The sequence below is a fragment of the Episyrphus balteatus genome, chromosome 1 (assembly GCF_945859705.1).
Source record: "Episyrphus balteatus chromosome 1, idEpiBalt1.1, whole genome shotgun sequence".
Classification (NCBI taxonomy): Eukaryota; Metazoa; Arthropoda; class Insecta; order Diptera; family Syrphidae; genus Episyrphus; species Episyrphus balteatus.
The window spans coordinates 49,363,150-49,380,994 of record NC_079134.1 but is presented as its reverse complement, the minus strand read 5'-3'; the positions used below and the strand labels follow the sequence as shown (position 1 = coordinate 49,380,994).

The 17,845-nt window shown below is 35.0% G+C and overlaps 1 protein-coding gene across 1 annotated transcript in view; it reads right to left on the bottom strand.

Moving 5' to 3' along the window:
- LOC129905565 (actin-binding LIM protein 1-like) overlaps nt 1–17,845 on the bottom strand; it is a 264,917-nt gene that overhangs the window by 142,207 nt on the left and 104,865 nt on the right. The window lies entirely within an intron of this gene.

The window sequence follows — 17,845 nt, the reverse complement described above, 5'->3', positions numbered from 1 at the left end:
ACAGCTAATGTTTTTGTTAATTAGTATATTTTTGAAATTACTTTTGGTTAATCTGTTTTTTAACGTCACAATCTCTTAACGGGTGTGAAGTAAGAAAATCGATTGTAATTTGTATTGTAATTTTTTAAGTGATAAATCGTGTATTTCGCATTTAATTCAAAGATTGGTTAACTTGCTAGGAATTATCATTTTGTTAGTTAAAAATCATATTACTGAAGGATCTTCAACTATTTTCTGTTTCAATTTTTTCAAAACATAATTCAAGAGTAACAAAATTCCCATAGACACATGTCAAATTCTACAATTTTTTTTTGAAGTTTTTGTGTTTTTCTATAAATGTTTGAAACTGTCCATTCACCTACTTCCTGCGGTCTTCTGAATATATTCCCATTTTACAATTTTCACCAAGGAAACAGTTTTTAAGGAACGAATATAAGCCTCAGGCCTTATAGTGTACTGGTATAGACCAAAAGTGCGTCCAATATCACCATTCTTGGGACCACAATTCGTATTAATTCAAGAAGGGGTCCTGTTGAAGCATCATTTTGGGTACACGCTGGTCTCGATGAACTGTTCTTACTCTCTTTACTTCCTTCTGAAAAGGTTATTCGTGTAAGTGCAGATCTTCTTCCAGTTCTGTTCGTTGGCTAGTGACTCAACGATGTTCTTGAGAGTCACTGATTGGTAGGCTAGACTCCTCGTTTTGCGATCCTGTGGAGAGAGTTGTTAAAGTATCCGTGTTCGATGAGTAACTGAGTGAGGTACCTAATAGTTAACCTCACCGTGTTTTCGGTCCTTCGACTTAGCCACATTCCTGATCAGCCTCGCTGTTCATCTGCTTTCCGAGCTCTAAAGCGGCTCATACACACCACACTTATGTGCGTCAAAACTTTTTGATTTTTTAGTGTCGGTGTCATGATCGATGTGCCGTCTGTATTGCGGTGTACACACAAATGTGCGCAAATGTGTGCACACAAGTGCCTATGAGCCGCTTAACGCACTTGCCACTTGTGCAAGTACTTCCTTACCTAGGAGATCGATAGGAGTCACTCCATCTGCTACAAGGTAAAAGGACGACTTAAGGTAATCTTACTGAAAAGCAATAATTTGACTGAGACACACTTCTTTCTCACAAATTCGACATTTCAAAGAGTTTATCTTATTGGCACAAAATTCATAAAAACTGAATTAATAGTGTGGACATAATTGATCAGGCTTTGGAAACTTAAAATCTATCGGTTAGTTACAAGCAAGAGCGATGTGATTGCAAACAGATCGTTTAAGAGGATATGATTTGTGTCTTAACATTTTACACCATAAAACTTCAATATTGTGAATGTTGTCATCCCAAAAAAAACTTACACCATTATTCTAAATAAATGAGGCATCAGATTCAATAACAAAAACTCTAGAATAATAGAACATGAGTGCGTAGTTTAGATAATATCAATACAATACAAAAGAGTTCCCTTGTAAACAATGGATAACCTCCCATACCCTAAGGCACCCTTTCTCTTCTTCTATTTATTATTGGTATAGATTCGATCACAGGTATCTACATAAATGCAAAACACGTTCAATTTGCAATTAAATAATTTTCCAGTGGCATTGGCTCGAATCCGGTCGATTGTTTGGCTGCATCCGCCTTCGCCGGTCTACTGTAACCGAACTGCTCCACCGTTACATCTTCCCCTTCTGCACTTTGCAAGCAATAAATTACTAGTCAGCGAATTGCAACAAAAATCTAACAAAAGATATTTAGTTATATCTCCAACCCAGCAATTATGTTGTTGCCAAACTATGCAAAATACGATGGTGATGATGATGATGGCGATAGATACTACGACGGGGCGAACCGGCAGATATAAACCAAGCAGAATGAACTAAGGATGTTTGCTTCGGTGGTTTTCTATGTGGAACTTTTTGCGAAAACATTGGCCGACAACGACGACGACGATGATGGCGACGACACCAACCAAACAACAACCAACAACGAACGCCCGCAATATCGTTTCGCTCTAACCCTTTTTTTTTAACTCTTTGCGGTTTGTTGCCTCCGAATATCAACCAAACCATCCGACCCAGTGCGGCAGTTCTATACCAACTCCAACACTAACCATCATCATCATCAACAATGAATGGCATCCATTCACAACTCACATCTCTCTACTTCATGCACACATCATATAACATTTGCGGATCATAAATTTTCTCTTGTGGAAATCATTTGCACTTTTTCCAAAGTTTTTTTTTCTTCCATATATCTTCTTTTTTTTTTTGTCCTTACTGTACGTTTTCTGAGAAATGTTTTTTACGGTTTTTTTTTTGTAGTGTGATTATTGAGACGATAATTGCGATGAATATGAAAGTATCGACGTTCCTATATGAAATAGAAATGTAGATGGCGTTAGGAGGACGGCTGGCCGGCTTGAGATTCCCGCTCGAAGGACCAAAAATAGTGGTTGTGGTTTAAGAAACCCAACCACCGTTGAATGAGTTCTGTTTTTTGTATCTTTTTGAAATAAAAAAACTCCAGAAGGCCATACATGAAGATACACTACACAATTCGCATGAGAAAACAAAAAAAATAGTCAAATTGTTCACGCAAAATAAATTATTATGATACTATGGGTGATGATGGTGTTGCTTTGGATACATTTGCATAAATTCTCTTTTTTTTTTTGCTTCTTCAGTTCTTTGTATGTAGTTTGCATAGAAATGTATGATTTCAGGAACGAAATATCTGTAAAACTCTTTTTTTTATTCTTTTTTGTTTCAAAGGGTAAAACTTAAGCACTCTTTCATGTGGGTTTAAGATTGCCGATTTTTAAATAAATTTAAAAACTTATTTAAAGGTTGTGATTTTTGTTCAAGAAGACAGTTTCTGGTGATTATTGGTAGAAACTTAGTATTTTTCTATGTTCTTATTTAGATATAATTTTATTTTTATTACTACAAGGATTAGTTTCTACATTTGTTAGGTCCTAAGGCTAGAAGCTACTTAGCAACTACTTAATCTTAATAACTTAAGGAGGCTAGTTTAACTTAACAACCAATTTCGAGGAGTATTGCAAATCTTGTAATTTTTTAAATTACTTTCAGATTTCCATATCTTATATTTTCTAAAAAAAAATGTTTTTGAAAAATTTAGGGTTACAACTAAATAACAGCGTAGTACCCTTTGTATCGATGGTTAGTGGGATGGGCTATGACGACACGCCTGAGGTCGGGTTCGATTCCTAGCCTCAAGAAAAAAAAAACATTACATGGCGTCCCACAAAACTTAATAATATTTTTGGACATGGGTCCTATTTTATCAAACATTTTCTAACGTATTTTACAAAATTTCAAAAGTGAATATATTTAGAATCCTTTCATTGCACCTATAAAGATAGTATAACGAACTACAGAGAATTTTCGAAGAAGAATGATATCAGCGCTGATTTTCTACCGTAGGTGGTATAGGAAAGTTTTAAGTATTATTGGCACTTTGGCTTTTTAATTCCAAGGCAAAATTGTTAGTTGAATACTTGAAAATATAAGTTTCAAACATTTAAGAAAAAAATTAAATATTAATAAAAAAAAAACTCCGAACGTTTTCTTAAATAGAAAAATTAAAAGTAAAAGGGCCCTTAAAATTTGGTCTTACCCCGGGGACGGGGACCCGGCCGGCGCAGTTCAACGTATGTTTCTAGCAGCTAACAGCAAAAATCGGAAAATCAAGGAATCTAGGATTCAAATTCAATGAAAAACTTCGCAACTAACAATTTTGCTACTTAAACTATTACTTCTACTTAAAATATTAAAAAAAATACTTTGTTAGACCGATTTTCTTAAAATTTGGTTCATATGATTTTGTTGTGATTTCAAAAATCCTTTTTTTAAGCTCTTATTTCGAGTTATTACATTTTTTTAAGGAAACGGCTTCAAGTTCTATTATCAGTTTTGCAAGTAAACTGTAGTCAGAAGGTGGTCCAAATCTGGATTTAAGGTTGGGTGGTTCAATAGAATGAACCCTTATTTCTCAGTTTAAGGCCTAAGTACCTAAATTGTCAGAAACCATAGCCTGCACGAAAGTAAGGGATTCAGACTTTCTGAACTTTCAGCGGCACGATATGTCACAATATCAAGCACTAGATATACCCTTCGATATACCCGACCAAGGAACTTGGCGGTCAGTCAACTTAATTGATAAATTAGAAAATTCTGGATACCCGAATTTAAATTTAAATTCTCAGCAGAATTTTGGCTCAGATTACTACCTTGTTGTTGCTTAACTCCTGTAACGGATATCCATGTTACCACAGCAAAGACCGAATATTATTTTAAGATTTGACATCACAAGATACCATGAGAGTTTTAACTTACCGTGTCTCTTATAATCTCCAGAGGACCCACCCTTCGTATCTGGGAAAAATGTAGACCTACCTAAACTCCAAACCGTGTACGACGCACGTGCTGCTGGTCTTCCAAGCGAACTATATTATTGCAGCTAGAGATGATTTGGTCAGAAGCATGTATTGTACAATTTGGTCATAAGAAATTATAAAAAAAAAAAATCTTTAGAAAACGAGATCAAAATTTGTCCTGTCCAATTGCAGCTAATAAGCTAGCGACTGGGCTGGCTAGAAGTCCTTGTTTTTTTTTTTTGTATTTGTGTTTAGTTTTGTTTTTTGTATTTTAAAAGAATCAGAATTAAATGATAAGGGCAAAGTAATTCAATACTTTTGCTCAGATTTAACTTTCAACATTCAATTGTTAAATATTTTTTTTATTTAAACAACAATGACTGCAAATCATGAAGACTTACCTGCATTGCACACACAAAAACCTAATACCTCCTCATCACAAAAAACGAACTGATCGTAAAGCTTATAGTAGTATTTTGCAGTACAAACAGGTACCCCTATATACACAATTTTATTGTTTTCCAAAGTTAAAATGCTTAAAAGCTCTAAAAGAATTGAATAATGCAATCTAATCCCATGCACTATACCTATATACGAATAGACCAATAAAATAAAAATCCCGCTTGAACGAAGCCCCACATATTGCACAATGAATACCATTAGAACCACACTATAGATGGGTGTCGGTCATAAAACTCGCTCGTTTCACTTCTTCGACCCGCTCTCTGCCTGACTAGACTAGTAAGCCACATTGCACCTATCAAACCCACCCACATCAAAATTGTATAACGGCCATAGTCGATAGTCCGCATGGGTTTCCATTCGCCTCACCTTTTCTCGTCCTAGGACCTCGACTTCTAACCATCATCATTTTGCGAAGGATAACTTCAAAATCTTCCTCTCCCTCTCTCTCTATTCCCTCTTTAACTCGAAACTACATTTGGGTGGCGAGAATGTCCATTAAAACTTTCCAACTTTCCACTACCATCACGCCGCCTTCCCTTCGATGACACAGCATGGTCCCCCAGAAAGCAAGACCAACCATCCAATCGAACGACCAAACGTGTGTATGACGATGACGACGACGATGATGATGATGATGGCGAGGACGACAAGGAACGGCTACGAAAAATAGGACGACGACCATCATACACCACCAGCACCAACTTATATGACGTGTGTAGTGGTTGAGCATGCTCGGGCTCATACTGGGTGCACTGGCTGGCTGGCTGACTGACTGTCTGGCACTCAACTGATGTAACGCCCGGCCATTCCACACCTTTTCCAATTTTCGTGCAGCCATATTATGCTACAGACACGAATTTAATTCCATTATTACGTTTTAGAATTCACCTGGGGGTGAATTGATTAACAGGCTTTTGTGCTCCACAACCCTGTTCTGAGTCGTTAGTGTGGCATTGTTGTTGGGGGGTTTCGTTGTTGTTGTAGGTTTTGCCTTTTGTGTTTAAGAACGATTCGACTCGACTATGCCGAAGGAAAATAATACAAAAAAAAAGTTGGCATTTTCTCTTGAATTTGTATAATTTTTGGGCGATTCTCTTCAGTGTTCAGAGTCTTCTCCAAGTCCAGAAAAAAAGCATCTTCATTAAAAACTATAAATATTTGACTTGGAAATGATATCGGTTGTTTCCCGCTTATTTGCATTTTTTTTTTGTGGAACCATTTACTGTTATCAAATACCGTGATTTTTTAATGAACACCGCCAAAATAGAGTCCTGGCGCATTTCTTGTAACCGCCTTCAATTTGAATCTTATAGCTTCTTTAAACATCTTTAAAAATCAAGTTTAAACGTTTTTTTTTTAGACTTTAAAGTTATGAATTTGAAGACATCTAATGGTAATGTATGCTCTCTTTATTCTAACACTCTCAATTTTTGGTCTAAGAGAAGAGAAACTGAACAAGAGTAGAGTCCATTGCCATTTATGTTGGGGGGGTGTTTGAAATTTTCTCCAACTACTCGCTCAAATCCACATGGAACAGGCAGGCTGGCATGCAAAGGAAGGACGCATGGAAGCAGAAAATTGCAAACGTACATATAAAAAGGACGACAACAGAGCAAAAAGAGGGTGATACAAATCCTGTGGTAATTTATTTTAATTGTGTGTCCTTTCTTTCTTTTGTCGTCGCTTTCGTTTCTGCTCCATTCCCTTTCTCTAGATTTTTCCCTTCTTTTAGTATAGGTGTTCGTTCGTTCTTCTCGTTGCGACTGATTGGACGTAATATCGACTTGTGTCCTACCCGCATTCAATCTCCTCTCTCGACTCTGCAAAAAATTCTCTGTCTAGTTGTACCCACATAATATTTTACTTTTCGTATAGGTTATAGAGTAACGCATGTGACTGATTGTCTGTTGTGTAGTAATTGCCTGCATGCTGTCGTTATTCCTTCTTCATCTTCATTCCCCTTTCTGGTCCCCCTTCCCTTTTTTAGCCATAAGGTCGAAACAGGAATGAATTGAAGTCTAATAGGGGATATAAACCATTCATTGCGTGGGGAACAGTGTTGCTGATGTAGCAAGAATTTTGAAAAGAAAGTTATCAAAATTTGATTGTAACCAGTAAATCATGTTTTTTGAGTGTAAGTACTTTTAAATATTAGAGAAGTAATCGTAATCGAGAAGTATCGTAATTTGTTTGATACAAAAAGCCAAGATTAGATTTTCCAATAAAATACCTTAATTTGTCATTTAAGCTGCCGTTTATTTCCAACATTGTGAGCTTTTTGTGAGTGCTAGAAGCACAAACGCGGTTTAGAACCTTCTCGTGTCACCCTTCCGTTTATAGATTGAAAGAAGAAAACTGTCTTCCATTGATTAGGGATTATAACACCGCTTTTAAGTATGGAGACAATAATTGTGAGCCATCCGAAACAGAAGTATCCCAAAAATATTGAGGGTACCTCCACTGGATCAACAGTTTTCGTTTTTTTTTTTTTTTTTGGAGTATTTAACCACACAGAGAAAAATATGACCCGCTAAAAACTAACAGATTGCCATATTGTTTTACCGTCCATACATTTCATAAGGAAATCTTATTAAAAACAACGATTAATAAGGTTTTTTTAAGGAGATTTCTTATTATTTTTATAGAGAAAATCTTATTAAAATTTGACTGAAAAGTTGATTTTTTTTTTGCAACTTAGCACTAGAACAAAAATCGCGATCAATATTTTCATGGCAGGTTGGTTCAGGTGGTAAGGTGGGCGACTAATGATTTGAAGTCTCCAGTTCGATTCCCAGCCTGGTCATCGTTTTTTTTATTTTTTTGCAGATTTTAAAACAATAAGGAAAACCCGATTGTTTTAATAAGGTTTCCTTCTTGGATGAAAACCATAGAGAAATCTTATTGTTTTTGTTCTATTTTATGTGGTCTATTTTTCTCTGTGCACTTTCCTTGACGTTTGGCAATTCGCCTAAGTTAAATGAAGCTATAGTGGAAAGTATAGCCAGAAAAATTATTCATTAAAAATCCTTTACATTACAATCCCCATTCTGTTGAGGATTCCGTCATGTTCAACAAGTAGTTGGCCTTGAACACTGTTAATGAGCTATGGTGAAAGCATTTTGTGAGGAGAAATCCTTATTCGTGTTTTGTCATAGTCGGAATAGAAATTTCTTACAGCCTTCTCCAACTTAGAAGCACTTTTTCTTCTCTTTTTTCTTACAATGTCTGTATACAACTTCAAATCTTGATTTTTTATCTTTATTATTAGAGATGTACTTCGACCAATTCCACTATGCCACTTTCTTTCAACTTATAACTGCTTTACCTTGATCGATTTCCATGTTTCTTTGCCTTGTTGGTTTTGTTTTTTTTTGAAACCCCGAAGACTGATTTCATTTTTTATGAAAGTTTGCTGTAGATTCCGAGCTCACCATGGCGAACTTCATAATTTTCGTTTGTATTCCAGACCGTTCAATTTCCTTCCACCCGCGAACAAAAAATCGTACTCTGGAATTTTCAATTTTGGGAAGGAAATGCACTGAAAATATTCCACAACTTTCCTGTAATCACCAACTTAAGGTATTTTGCAAGGATGATACCGATTATGTTTTTAGAAAGGAGTTATTGTATGGCGTTTTCATATTTGCACTGATGCTGCCTGAGTAATCACAGGCAACGAAAAGAGCTAAAAACATAATCGTTAAAGGTTTTGAATGAACAACACCAGGTTGCAGCCTATGAACTTGGCGGCAACACATACAAGTTGTTATTGTTCATTCAGACATGAAAAAAACCTTCAACGATTATGTTTTAAACTCTATTCGTTCCATTGCAGATCATTTTAAAATACGGGCCCACTTTTCTGAGTTTCGCCATTTCGTTGTTTAGACACTTTTCAAGCTCCATGTTTTTACTGATCATACTTCCAACGTTCCAACTCCAATATAATAAAGAAAACTTAATTTGAGAACATTTTATTCGTCATCCAAGACTAGAATAATAAAATAAGTCCAACTTCTAGACTAGAGTAATAAAATAAGTGGCATTACAATATCACTTTGTAGAAGAATTCATATTTGACCTCAAAATATTCCTGAGTTCGGAAATCACCAAATTTTTTAGTTACCTAAATATTTTTCCGGTACGCAATTTTCAGGTTAACAAATTGGTAAAAGTGGTGGGATCCGCAGACGCAATAAAATTTCTGTTTTTGCACCAGAAGTTGTCTGAGCCTACAGTGAGCGTCTGCGAGAGACTCTCCGCTAGACATTCACCTATAGATACCCGATTCATCAAGCAAGAGCCGAAGCGACAATAAGTACATAACTAATAACACAAAGAAAGAGCAGCAGAGGATGAGAGTCGAGCTAAGAGAAGGGAAGAATAAATAAATTTAATTCGCTGCTTTCGATGGATAGCTTGCGAAAATATTTAAACACCGAGGTCATGCTTTGATAGACCGCAAGCACCAAATCATCAACCAAATATGGGAGGAGGGAAAGATATCCGAAGACTGGACTACCTGGTCCCCCCATCTTCAAAAAAATACGTTTTTATGACTTGCAAGAACTACCAAGCATATCCCTGCCAAATGTCGATTTCAGGGCCGCAGAAAACGAGAGTTAGCACAAAACTCTTTCAAAAGAAATATTCTATGATGAATATTCGGTCCAGTGTGTGAGGAGGGCTTATAGAAGAAGACACAATAATGAACTCTATGAGCTGGGTCATGACGTCTATAAAAGCTCTCATCTAAAACAGGCAAACTAAATTGGTTCGCCTATATCCAACTGTTTTCACAAATCTTTTTCCCAAGGCAAGGAAGAAAGAACCTTCCCAAAATGTGTCTAATTTTTGAAAAATTTTAATATGTGGCGATATGACACTTCTTAATAATTCATAGCTTATTTAATCTCAAATAAGTTTTTAATTCATGTCTTTTCTGTTTAATCTTTATTCCTTCTTTACAACCCATTTTATATGTATACTAAATATAAACTAAAATACATCTTAAAGAAGAATGTGAGAAGCGCTTAAGAATTTTGATTTTTCAGCTACAAGGTGTCTTAAAATTATGTATATTTCGAGTTTTTCAAAATATGTAAGTGCTGTTTAATACCAATTCCAATGGCAACACTATTAATGATAAGTACAATAGCATCATTAAACAACCACATAACGTATGCATTTTACTTCATAAAAAGAAGTCTTAACAAACTCCTAATGAAGGATAAAGTTGTTTAATTACGAAGGATTTTTTTCCACAACATCATCGTTTGTCGTTGTATATGTATGTATAGTCGTACCTATCGTCCTTCTTATTTTGCGTGCTTAATGTTATTCAAGTAAAATTTAGAGAAAGAGCAAGAGTAGAGGGGAGGTTATTGGGGTTAGAGAAAATTGTATCCGCAACTTTCATCAAATCAAAAAAAAAAAGTTCTCGTACCCTTTTACACTGTTTTTTTCTTCTTGTAGTAAAAGAGTGAAAAAGAAAAAAAAGGAAAAAAAAAAAAAATAATAAAAGAACAGAAATGAAGAAAACAATTAAGAAATCGTTCAGCATCGTGCGAAAATTGAAAGTTCTTCTATTTCTATATCTGCGCTTCTACAAATATCTGTGTCACTTTAAGTCGTATAGGTATATTGGTATACCTAAGGGTAGGGTTTTTTTTTACATGTGTATGTTGGAAATGCAGTGTTTTGGGGGTCTCAAGCCAGAGCACGGAACTTCATCATCAGTTGTTGGAAGTTCATGGTAAAACCCACCATTAAGGAAAATTAAAAAAAAAAAAAAAACAGGAAAAGCCAAAAAGAAAATAAAAGTGCACCACCATGTCGGTCGTATAGTCATCGCCATTCTTGCCTTTATCGTCGTCCACCACCATCACCACCCTCTTCTAGTCGCGTGTTCAGAAATGGCGAGAGTGAAATTTTTCATCCTTTTTATTTTTTTGGGGGTTCTGTTAGGGGGATGGGTGGTGATGATTATGTGGAGCTGGCGTTGGATGGAGAATGACTAAGGGTTGTTTTTGTGGCCGATTCGTTTGTAAGGACGAGAATAGGACGACTACGAACGACGACGACGATATACGATCTGAAAGTGAGAGATTGAGAGAACCCACCATCGCATCATATCGGATGGAAGAAGAGCAACTACGAGGATACACAGAAGGTATATAATAGTATACCTATACCGATACCCAGAGAAGAGAGGACTTAACTTTTAATTGGCTTCAAATTCAATGACTATGAAATGAAACCGGAGATAGGAAGAATTTGAAATAATTACACAAATGGATTAGGGAAACGATTTTGTGTAGTAGGTTATACATATACATTACATCCATGTGTGTGTATGTGAGAAGGTAAATGATAGGGCTAGTGATGATGATGATGATGCTTTCAGATGCATGGAGAGTGTGTCTTCTTTGCACCATGTTCATTACCTTAGTTTAAAGCATCCAAGAGCTGGACCACCATTTTCATGTTGCTTCCCTGTGTAATTTACAGGGAATGGAAAATTGTTAAAAAGGATTTGATGTCGCTATTATTTGACTTCTTCAAGAGCTTCTTTAGAATAATTTTTTGTTAAGATCTCATCAATGTTCGTCTTAATATTAAATTAAAATTAATTAATATGTACATTAGGGTGGTTCTTCTAACGGATATTGTTGAATTTTAAGCCTGACACCATCAAAATGAACATAAGTTTTCATATAAATTAAAACTAAGATTTTGGAAAAGAATTTTTCGGATTCTTTACACAATTTTTTGTTTTTTGAAAAGCCAATTTATGAAAACGGTTATTAAAAAATATTTTTCTTAGAACTAATAACGCACACTTACTTACTCAAGGTGACTAGCGCCTTAAGGCGACACTACTATCCATTGTGGATTAAGGGCTCAACCCCTAGGCTTCTCTAGCATGCATCTAGTTTGCCAGCTAGGACGAGGTTTTCCTATATTGTGCCGTCTATTTGTATTGGAGTGAAAAACTATCCGGACCGGAGAATTGTCATCCAAGTGCTCCACATGACCTAGCCATCTCAACCGTCTCCTTGTACAAACCGTACAGTTCGCAGACCGGATTGAAAATCCACCGAAAAATTTTTCTCTCGAAAAACTCCAAGGCTTTTTTATCCGCCCTTGTCGCAGAATGGGTTGATAAAGACACTTTATTGGCTCGAGAGGAAGTTTGCTTCTCAAACCAAAGTTGGCAAGAGAGACCTTAACCGACCTTGATGGAGCAGCGTGCATACTCCTTCGTCATCCTACTCAGGCAGACGAGCTTGGCAGTGATGCCAAAACTAGACATGGCTTTTTACAGCTGGTCTCTGTATAAGTATATACCATCATACGCTAAACGCATCCTTGAAATCGATGATAAGGTGCATTGAGTAACGATTTGATGATCCTGGGGTGGCATCGACTATTGTGATCGGTGATGGTTACAAGACTCAAATTCGGTCTGCGGCAATTAGATTTCGCAACCCATTCCGACCCTAGTTTTTTTTTTGCAAGATCTTCCATAATGTGAACATTTGGTCGATGGTTGACATTCCTGGCCAAGGGGCCACATTGTTAGGCACCCATTAGAAGATCATATAAAACAGCAGAGAGGATATTATAGGCGATGTTAATGAGACTGATTGCTCTGTAGTTGATCCAGTTTAGATCATCTCCTCTCTTAAAGATCGGATTTCCTTCATTTCTTCTCCACTCTTTTTAGACAAATCTACCAATGTTTTCGATTCCACGCTTTTCTTAGGGCTTTCTTTTTATTTTTTCTTCCTATAGAGCTGCTCCAATTATCTCATTAGTTGTTAGTCTTGAATTTTTATACCAATCAGATTGCGGATTTTCAACATGAAATTTTCTCATCGTGGCCTCTTTTCGTTCGGAAGTATTCCGTTGATTGCAATAACCAATATTTCCCTCTGTCCTCTACAATTCATGTTTCACAGCAGTATTTTACATTGATATGAATAAATAAATGAAAAATTAATTAAACTAGAAACATATTTGACATTCAATCCCATCCAAAAAACCATAATAAAATTCTTGTTGATTCAAAGTCGCGTGAAGCGTAAAAATATAATTGTTGTGTGAAAACTAGCAAATTATTGAATTTTGCTTTTTGAAAAAAAAAAAAAAAAATAATAATAATAATAATAATAATTTGAATGTACCACTAACAAAGTCATTGTCATCTTTGCAACTCTTCGCTGTGGTTATATCACCAACCCAAATCTTGAGTGATTAATCTAATTCTATTCTTGTGCTGTTTGTTGGTCAGTCAAGTGAGACGTCAGGGAACCACAGTCAATTTACTTTTTTCTCAGCCACCAACGCAAATTAGTTTTTTCTCACAATAATTCTCTGACGGAAAGTGTATTTATGTAAATTGCTTTGAAAAAAAAGCTGAAAACAGTGGAACAGTCCAAATTTTTTCTAAGTCAAAAATGTTATTTATTTAAAAACTATGAAATGTTTTTGCAAAAGCAACTGCTCTACATTTTTTCTCAGAAAAAATCCTGCATTCAAATACATAATTTGACTAAGTAAAACTAGTTTTTTAGTAAGATTCTTCGTTTATCCTTCTTTAAGTAGATTTTAGGTCAAGTTTGTAGCTTTTCTGTCTTACTGTAAGAACATGACGCACTCCATTGACCGACACAGCACAAGAGGAGCACGAAAAGAACATAATATCAGCTAAGTATTTTTCGTTTTTATATTTACTGTGATTTGTGAGCTGGAGAAAGTGTGCGCAGAGAAAAGTGGACACGAGTCACGAGCGAGTTAGCTTTGATTTTGAGCAAAGAGTGTATATGCATGCATTTGCAAAATGCGGCGCTTATGCATCCATGCATGTTCAAACAATATACTCTACTACCTTTTGCAAGGAATATATTGTCATGCAAAAATATTTCTTTTTTACAATAGATACATTTATATAGATTGGATGTAAAAAAAAAAACAAAATATGTTTAGATGCACGGCAAGTTGACTGGCTGACTGGTTGACTGGTTGAGTGAAAGTAGAACAACGGATATTGGCAATGAGGCTTTTATGAAGTACTTTAATATCACCACTGGCATGGCATTTTGCATAGTTGAGGGAATTGATAGTGTGATTATCGTTGTCGTCGTGTGAAAGAAACAAGTTGAATTATTCTAATAGAGGACATATTGAATAAGTTCTTGTGTATGCTTGTGTGTCTATAATTTACATATATTTATATGTATTAATTTTGTTGTGGGTTAGAGATTAATAAGTTTTTGAAGGATTTTCTTGACTATAATATAGTCAAAGACACAAGTGAGATGTGTTGAAGATTGAAAGTTATTAAAAGAAACTTTTTTAATTAACTTAAAAAAAAACACGTATACGTCCGAGTCACCAACACCGATTTTACCTTATATATTCAATAAGGTAGTTACAGCGCAGACTATTATAATAAGACTAGTCATTATAACACATTTGTTTAATTTGATATTCATACATATGAATATGTTTGCATATTAAGGCGTGTAATAATACAAATCTATTTAGATATTTACTTGGCTAAAACGGGTTGAAAGGTCAATGAGGACAAAACCAAGTATATGCTGTCCTCGAAAAAGCACACTCAACACCAATGTATTGGACAAAACGTTACCGAGAATAGCAATAACTTCGAGGTTATAAAGGACTTCGTCTACCACCATTTTCATAACCTTAAATTTGAAATGGTAACGGAGTTACGAATACCAGGGTTGTGTGCGACAGAGTTACGTGCGTCAAAGTTACGCAAAACCGAAGTTATGAAAGACCGAAGTTATGAAAGACCGAAGTTACGAAAAACCGAAGTTATGAAAACACCAAAGCTATGAAACTATGTTTTAGGTTTGGCAACCATTAAGATGAACGATATACGGGAGGAACATACCAAGAACCTTGAGCGTATAGGTTGATTCACGTCAAGAAAAAAATTGTATAGGACGGGGGCGTCTTTTCCCCTCCGTTTAGCCGAGAGGGGGGATTTTCTAAAAAATGATTTAATTTGAAAAAAAAACTTCGTAACTTCGGTTTTTCGTAACTTTGGTCTTTCATAACTTCGGTCTTTCATAACTTCGGTTTTTTGTAACTTCGGTTTTGTGTAACTTTGACGCGCGTAACTCTGTCGCGCATAACTCTGGTATTCATAACTTCGTCGGTTTGGAACATGTTGAATGAATAATCATTTCTGGGGAAGTATTGTTTTTATAAATAGGTCTTCCTCATGCCAAATCCTTGAAACTTTGTAGGTATTTTTATATTTTCTTGTAGTCTTTATTTTTGCACTCCTGGGCTTCTTCTGACGATTTTCCAAATGATAGTGATTGATATTCGATTATATTTTGGATATGAACAAATATTTTGTGAAAAGTACATTACATTACATATTAAACTAATCCGAAGATAAATACGGACTAGAAACACTGCAGCTTTGGAATCTTAGTGCATTTGGCTAATACAACACAAGACATTAATACAACACAGAAAGAGAGAAAGAACGAGAGAAGAACATACAACACTGGACTACGTGGCACAGATGTTGAGACATGGTTGAAAATTGTCTCATGTTAGCGCACAGGTGGCTTCAGTTAATCTGGCGATTAAGAAAAAACTTCTTAGCCTTGGGTTCGAACCCACGATGCCTGGCTCTGCAGTCATCTAATTATTCCTCTATGCCATGGCCACCTGCTGTGAAAATTAGGTCTGAATAGTTTGTCAGGATACTTTTACGTTATAAAAGCTTGCAAGATCTCCCAACCGGTCATTAACAAGTGGTATCAATTTTGTAGATAGAGCGTTACTGTAGAACAATTTTTTTTTCCTAGAATAAACCCAAAAATCAGAAAATCATGTTTATTAAATCGATCACCTCACTAAACAAAGAACTCGTATTTTCCTAGATTTTATTTTTACATATATGAAAAAAAGGATGGAAAAAAACTACTGACTTTATCTAATCAAATCTCTCTTGTTCAGTGCTATGCAAAATAACGCTGCTGATTTTTTGAATTCATGTTAAGAAATTTTTAAGGATTTTGAATCTGTTGAGTTTGGTATAATTTTCTTGGAACCTTTTTTTCTATAGTTCAGTTCAAAACACATTAGGTTAAACAGTTAAAAAATGATTTTTTTCTTTTTTTAAATTTTCGGTCCAAATAATTACAAAACTTTTGAAAAAAAGCTTTTGGAAGCCCTTTTCCTAATTTTTAATAATAATACAAAAAAAAAAACAATTTTTTTTATCATAAAATATTATCAACTTTGGCCTGCTCTATAATAACTTTTAAATTATAAATACACTCGAAAAATGAATAATACAAGCACTTTTGCATAAACCGAAAGGCGCTGGTCATCCTAAGTAAGTAAGTAAGCAAGTTTTCGTCCATTTACTTCTATGAAGAAGAAGCATAATGACCAGTTTAAGTTACGTAATTAAGTGACTATTAAGATCATTTCTCTTATTGGCTAGAGAGCAGGAGTAGAAAACAAGTCAAGAATGTTTTCAGCTCGACAATCAACGTTCGAAATTCGTGCCACGAAGAAATCCACAGGCCAAATGTCCATATTGGATTTTTAGCTCACTTGGGTGGGTAATAAGTCCACAAATCAGTTATGGACTAACAACCCGCCCAAGTTATGTCAAAAATAAAAAAAAAAAAATGTGGTGCGAAAGTCTACAGGTATTTTGTGTAAGCTTTTTACATACTCTGGTAGGTTGTAAGTGCATTAATTGAATTGTAGTTTTGTAACCCACCAAATCAAAGCAATACTCTATTTAACTATCAGGAATAACAGAATACCTACTCCTACTCGTGTTATTTTTAATTCAGTTATGGAATAAATTCAACCTTCATCTACGTAATCTCTTATCAGGTACCTATTATCTTATTAAATAAATTCCAGAAAAATATAAAAGCAGTTATATAAAAAAAGATTATTAAACAAAAAAAATATATAATAATTATAAACAGTCTATCCAAAGGTTTGGTCTTACAAAAAAAAAAAGAAAAAAAAAACAAAACAAGTTTAAAGCTATAATACGAGTGAAAATGAAATCACAACCATAAAGGAAGTACGTTAAGGAATTCGAGGTAGACACTACTTGATTTATACCTCAACCCAAAATGTCAAGTTTATTCACTTTTTCCAAGTTGGTTGTTGATTTTTATTTCTTTTGTTTATTTTTTTGTTTTTTTTTTTTTTTTTTATTTTCTCTGGCTCCACCTTCTGCTGATGTAATTTTTTGGTCTTTTATGATTTTATTATTTTTTTGGTTTTAATTTTTTTTTTTGAGGAATGTACAGAAACTGGCTTAGAGTATTTAAAAAAATTGCAACGTGCAAGTATTGCCCCAAGTGCCAGATATAAAAAAAAAAAAAAAAATAACGACTCGTTATTTAGGTAGGTAGAAAAAAGGAAGGTATAAATTGCATTCGCCTAACGTTAGCATACTTAACTTACTAAATGAAGGGCATTACCAAAGACATTTACGTAGTAGGTTGGTGGTTTGGTAGGAATATTATACCTATTGTAGGTATGTGTAGTTGATACACAAACCGCACACCAAAACGGCAATTATTCCAACTATTTGCCATTTCGATTCTTATCTGGACGAACGACGACGACGCGGAGGCTAATTTATTTTGAAATGTTAGATTGCCACAGACACACTCAGATATAGAAATATAGAAACTACCTACCTATAAATACATTCACACAAAAAAAAGGCGAAGGACGATACAACCTGCGACGCAATGAATATAGAAAAAAAACAGCAAATTAACGTCGGTGGTTAAAAAAGTGTAGAGAATAAAAAGTTTATATCAACAGTAATGTGCGAAAATAATTGAAAGATACGTTTCTTAATCCATTAATTAGAAAAAAAAATTAGTTTGCGCCATACTTCGTCAACCTAGCCTCATCAAATGTCAAGC